Genomic DNA, 6,927 nt, shown 5'->3' with positions numbered 1-6,927 from the left:
TTAAGTTTGTTTTATATAATATTTTAATTATTGTTTGAGTTGACATTAAGTGAAGATTGTAACCTTATAATAAGACACGATTTAAAGTCAATAGAAAACAATTTATAATATTTTAAAAAGAATTCAATAATTTTTAAGAATAATAAATATACTTTAAATAAACTATACTAAATAAAAAAAATGTATAATAATAAATATTTTTCATATGATTTGAATTCATTATATAAAGATTGTTTATCAATATATTTTATTAAATAATTTATATAATTTTATATAACCATATTATTAGTGTTCTTTGAGTTCACACCAAGTGAAGGTTGCAACCTTATAATAAGATGAAGTTTAAAATCAATATAAAACAATTTCTAATATTTAAAAAGGAGCCCAATAATTTCAAGAATAACACAACCTTGTATAATAATACTATAGACCTTATTTTATTCATTTTCGATTTAAAATCAATAAAAAACAATTTTTAATATTTAAAAAAGAGCTCAATAATTTCAAGTATAACACAACCTTGTACTATAAAAATACTGCAGGCCTTGTTTTATTCAAAAGAAAATGTTTGTTTTATCTCGACTCAGAGGAATCCTTTCTAAATGAGTTCGTGTTTATCGCATTGGCTTTTTATATGAAGAATGGAACAATTGCGACAAATTGAAGAATCTGCAAGCGATTGATACTTAGATGCGATTGGCTGTAGCACTTAGAAAGTTGATATATATTGATCTTTGCCATTCTGGTTGATGCACTCATTCTGCAGCAGAGAAAAGAGGCTGGCCTCAAAATGTCTGGAGAAATAAGAGAGGCCCATTTGCACGCAGTAGTCGTGCCATTTCCTGCACAGGGCCACGTCAATCCACTCATGAATTTCGCAGAGCTGCTGGCCATGCGGGGAGTCTTCATAACCTTTGTCACCACCGGATGGATAGACCAACGCCTTCTTCTAGCGGCAGGTGACCACAAGGTCAAAGACGGGCTCAAAATTTCGCTTTCTCTCTATTCCAGATGGCTTACCGCCTGAACATGGTCGAACTGCCCAGCTTGGTGAGCTTTATTTTGCACTGCAACGTTTGGGCCCTGCCTTGGAAACTCTGTTAACTGCAGCAGAGAAGTCTGTCCCGCCAATCACCTGTATTGTTGCCGATAGTTTTTTGTCATGCACGTTAGAGGTAGCTAAAAATCTTGGGGTGCCCAGAGTTGTCTTCTGGACTTGTTGTACTGCTAATTCCATCATTCAGGCAAACGCTAGCTTACTTCTTTCTGAGGGTCATATTCCTGTCAAAGGTATTTATCCTACAAATCTCCTCCTTGTTTCTGGTACAAGATGGGCACGAATGATAATAACTGTGTGACTTTTTTAAGTATTTACATTTTTAATATTCAGCTTTAGAAGACCCATTGATTGTTATTGGTATTATCATTCAATGGTATTGCAGATGAGGATTTGAAATCTAAGGAGAAATTCATCACATGGCTTCCGGGAAAACTTCCACCCATCAGGCCAACCGACATCGTCTCTTTCTTCCGCGAGAAATATGTCTCTGAAAGCACTTACGAGTGTTTTCTGTATGAGTCTCGTTTCCAAAACAGAGCAGACTACGTGCTAGTTAACACTTTTGAGGAGTTGGATGGAGGCAAAGAAGCACAAATGGGTCTCAGCGTTAATGAGTGCACAGCTCTGGCAATTGGCCCTGTTTATCTTCCAAATTTCTTGGACGGTAGGAATTCCATGTACAGCATGTGGGAAGAGGATAAAACCTGCCTTCAATAGCTAGACGCTCAACCGCAGCAGGGGTCTGTGCTATATGTTTCATTTGGTAGCATTGGTGTAAAATCTGAAAGGCAATTGCATGAGCTGTCTTTCGGACTAGAGGCTTGTGGGTACCCCTTTTTGTGGGTGCTCAGATCAGATATAGCAGAAGGCAAGCCTCTGGAATTACCTGAGGGCTTCAAGGATCGAACCAAAGATAGAGCCCTGATTGTAAATTGGACGAACCAGTTGCAGGTAAGGATTGGACCAAGCATTGAAACCTTCCAATAACAATAGTCTATTGTGGTAAACGCATGCCTAACATATTCATAGGTAAATAAAAAGGCCACATAAAAGGATAAGATACACAACGTGTTTCATGTACATTGTTTTTAATTACCAAAATATTCAATTATTGTAGTTCTTTAATTTATATTATTTTAATTTAAATTTTTTTAATGGTTGCAGGTGCTTTCTCATCTTTCTGTTGGAGGATTCCTTACACATAATGGTTGGAATTCTACTTTGGAAGCAGTTAGCATAGGAGTTCCTACAATTGGATGGCCCTATTTCTTTGATCAATTTATTGATTGCCGATTTGTAAAAGATATTTGGAAGACTGGCTTGGACTTTGAGGGCATTGATGCAGATGAGTTTAAATTGGTAACAAGAGATGTGGTAGAGAGTACAATTAGAAGTCTAATGGAAGGTTTTATTGGAAAGAAGCTACGAGAAAATGCTAGGAGGCTAAAGGAGGCAGCAAGAAATGCAGTGATGGAAGGAGGAACTTCTTATATGAACTTGAACACCTTTGTGGAGGATATGAGAAAGATGGTGAAATCAAAGGTTTAAAAAGATCCTAAATTTATGGCATTCTATCTTGAGTGATTAATTGTTTACTTTGTAAGTCATCCATGTGATCAATTAGAATAAAAGTATTTATCACAAATGAATGGAATAACAATACTTATCATTACCACAACTCTATTTATTGCAAGTTTTCCAAGTGTAAAGTATATTCAAAACTATGATTGATTTTTAGGCTCTAGCGGGAGGATTTCCCCCGTGAGGTAGTATTGTAAGCATAAAATAAAAAAACTATGTTACTTATAAACTTTTGCATATATGGGTATTATTAACAAGTTGTTTACAAGTGGTATTGGAGATATTTCTAATGATGTGTTCTATAGTAAAAACTACAATCACTGGCTTACTACAACTACACAATAGATTCTCTCACCTTTCCATTTCATGATCTTGGCCATGAAAATTCACATTGAAAGAAATGGGGTGCGAGATCTTAAAAAAATAAAAATTGTAGTATATTATCTAGTTAGAAACCATTTATTGAATTTACTAAAATATCCTTTGAACTATCATTTTTAGCAAAGATAAATTCCCCATAAGTGCTCTAGTGAAGTGAGAGTGCTTTTGCTTCAATGCTTAGGCCTCAAAAAATATTAATTTATGACTTTGAGTTTTCATATATTTTCAAGTATATTGGAAGACCCTCTATAATTAGGATAATCCTCACCATAGGAAATAATTACCATTTAGAATAGTTAGTGCACTATTTATTGGTTAATACCAATAATTACTCTCATTATACCTCGAATACTAGATGTACAATTAAGTGTCACTAGAATTCTCCATAGTTAGACCTCTAAAATGCTTTGGAATTTTTTTTTATAAACAAGATAAGTATATCTAAGATCCTATAGACTAAAAACACCCTACCCTAATAGTTCTTTTATTATCCCTTATTGTATACAAATTTGAGTATAGTTGTTTAGAATCATAGATGTTTGAGTAGATCATTAAAATATGAGCCATTTTACTAAAATACATCAATGGGACAACATATCAAATTATTTAGAAACCAAAGGATATTTTGTTAGTGTAAATAAATTCATTATCATATCTAGTTATGGTATCACCTTTCTAGGATTGACCTATTCATTCATAACACAAATTTACTCAGGATTTTTTATATTTTTGTCTCATATCATAGAATTGAGATTTGTGTCTTCGCCATTTGAGACACCTATTGCATGCATACTTTGTTGCTTTATCACACTCTTGTTACGTGACCTCACAAGTGTTGCACCTTTGGAGGGGTAGTTAGAGTTCTTCTCCTACCTTGTTATCTCCTTAACCTTTCTTATATGTACAAGGTATCTATGTATATTTTACACATTGTCATTATGTATATATATGATAGACATGCTTTTGTATTCATTGTTTCACTACTAGAAGGTTGTTTTCATGTTTTGGAATTCTTAGCTTACTCCAAAAAGGTATTAGAGACATGAAAGCACGTTCCTTCCTATATCAACATGAATTCAACACTTAGCCCTATCATTGAAACATAGTGAAGCCAAATAAATACTACAATTGCATCTAAAGGTCCAAAAATTAGAAAACTCTTTCTTCCATCAACTTTAGATAGAAAAAAAAATTATAGTTTTTATGTTTTTAACTTTGTTGTAGTGTTCAAATCCATAAAATATGGAATTTATGCCAAAAAAGTTTAAAATTGTAGAGGCCCAAAACTACCCTCTACCCATGATCATTTTGGGTTAATGTTTGTTTAAAAGGAAAACTTTTTTTTGCTATTTTTTTGCAAAGTGGGGCGTATCTTCGGGTATAAAGTCACAATAACCTATACTTTTAGTTCATGTTGTTAGGATAACCGGTGGACAACTTAGAGGGGGGGGGGGGGGGGGTGGTGGGGGGTGGAATCAGTTGTTAAAAAATTATAACTTTTAATCCACAATACAACCTTAAACAAATCAAGTGTCGGTAAAACATACATAGATGGCGATAGGAACAAATACCGGTAAATAATACAACTTAACAATTAACCAGATAATCAATGCAAAGCAACCATACCACATAACACCATGATTTGTACGTGGAAAACTCAGAAAGGGAAAAACCACGATGGGAAACCTACCCACAGTCAGATGATACTTCTCCAGAAAGTATGTGTTATAATGAGGGGCCTGCACTTGTAGGAAGGCACACTTCCTAGAGCGTATTGCTCATTACAAAAGAGTCTCACTGACTACAGAGAGGCTACAACCATCTCAAGATTATTGGACAACATTCCAATAGAGTGAACTGCCAGAGATAGCATCTACCATGCCTAATTACAGTTTTGGCTAAGCTCCATGCCAGAGGACTAAATCCTCTTTTGAATCCAATTCGATCACCAATGATCGACCAACTCCTCTGCCTGAATGATATTACAATATTCGTGCATTAGATTTCCTTGACCATGACCTTTCCAATAACCATGATGCTCTACAAAAAGGTTTCTACCTCTTATTTATACAAACCCTAAGGCCTAAACCAATTAGGTCAGCCACCTAAAGATATTACAATAAGATCATTACATGATTCCATATTACAATGATATACCATGTCGGCTTAAGACCAAAACAATTATAACAAATCCATAAATCATCTCTAGACATCCCGATAACATGTATAGTACACGTTATCATGATACCAGTCCATAACCTAGATAGGCACCAAACCTATTCTGGGTCCACCACGCCAAAGCAATGTCTTCAATCAGTTGAAGCACAATCAAAGAACATCTTCAACATCTTGAAATGCATGAAAAAGCTACACCAATACCAATTATGCATCCTATCACAATTCCTCAATGAAAGCTTTGCCGTTAAAGCTTTAAACTAGTGTCGATAAGGGTTTATCAAAGTGTATGATAGCATCCAATTACCAAGCCAATACCAACTGACCAAAACATGCTCATGAAGCAAATAATAGATGAAATCAAACATACTTCACTGATCCAAACATGTCGGAAGTGTCCAACAAATACTCTCTTTTGCCGGTAACACTAGATCTTCTACCGGTAACCAAAACTTGTCTGCCGATAACCATCCATAATAGCTAGTGTCGATAACAAACCATAACAGCTAGTGTTGACATCAATGATAAAAAATCAATGCAACACATAATCAATTCATCCATAATGCCAACACATGTAAGGAAGCTAAGGTACCCAAAAAACTTCCTACACTAAACTTGAATAGAGGGTAATACATTTAAAAAATACATATACAAAAATTAAACTAAAATAAATATAAATATCATGCCTACAACAACACAATAATTTACATGGGGAAAACCCTTTTAGGAGAAAAACTCCACACTCCAAAATTCATCCAACATATTATTCTAAATAAATAAGATTTGAAAAAAACTTTTCTAGAATAATATTCTCACATGAGTATCACCAACCAAAGATCTAAAGGTAACTCAATGGATATAAGACTTTTACACATAAACTCTATCTCATGCACTTAAAATATAGGAGATACAATACGCAAAACTATTAAATGACATTACAAAACCATAAACTAAAACTACCCAATTAGTGGTACCCAATTTATCTCCAATCCAAGATAATTTATTATATGTCAAAACATGCACCAACACATGTAACTTCCCTGAGTGGACGCACAGATCCTAGCTGGACGATTGCCAGCCTGATCAAGGACTACCGAATTATAATTAATGAGCTAACATATTTCAAAATCTCGCACATATATTGGGAAGGCAACAAGGCGGCGGATCTACTAACCAATCTGGAAATGGGATACGTGGCAACTAACTGGTGGAGTAGCAGGGATGCTTTCCCCGAAAATCTGTGTGAGCTGGCACGTAATGATTATTGTGCCAATCAATGATCTCTTATCATGACATGACTGAGTTGATGGGGAAACGTCTCTGTTTGGTTTTCCCTAATCAAATATCTAGAATCCTCCTTGGTGACTGGATTTCCTACCTCATTGTGTGGTTTTTTTTCTACTGTTTGGATATTATGTGGGTGTGGCCCATTTTCTGCGACTGGTTGGTGCCTTCCTTGGTGAGCCCCATCTCCTATTATTTTGTGACTAGGAGCATAATGGGAGGGGATAAGAATAGACAAGAGCCCTCTACTTGCGAGAAGTGGAAGAAGAACAAAGATGTCTGGCAGGAAGTCATCGATGGAGGTCTCGTCCCCTACTTGGACCCTTCTCCTCTACTTACGGAGGCCTTTGTTAACGAATGAAACTTTGGTGGTGACGGTCACTCATCTAGCTACGACTAGCAGAAGATTTTATAGGGATAGGAAAATCAGGGAGGAAAACTTGTCA

At 35.4% G+C, this 6,927-nt stretch overlaps 1 pseudogene; it reads left to right on the top strand.

Moving 5' to 3' along the window:
- Window positions 1–790: 790 nt before the first annotated feature.
- On the top strand, window positions 791–2,608 carry LOC131078061 (UDP-glycosyltransferase 85A8-like; annotated as a pseudogene).
- The last annotated feature ends 4,319 nt before the right edge of the window (window positions 2,609–6,927 follow it).

This window comes from Cryptomeria japonica, chromosome 8 (assembly GCF_030272615.1).
Source record: "Cryptomeria japonica chromosome 8, Sugi_1.0, whole genome shotgun sequence".
Classification (NCBI taxonomy): Eukaryota; Viridiplantae; Streptophyta; class Pinopsida; order Cupressales; family Cupressaceae; genus Cryptomeria; species Cryptomeria japonica.
The sequence above is the reverse complement of the archived record's forward strand: the minus strand, read 5'-3'. Positions and strand labels throughout refer to the sequence as shown.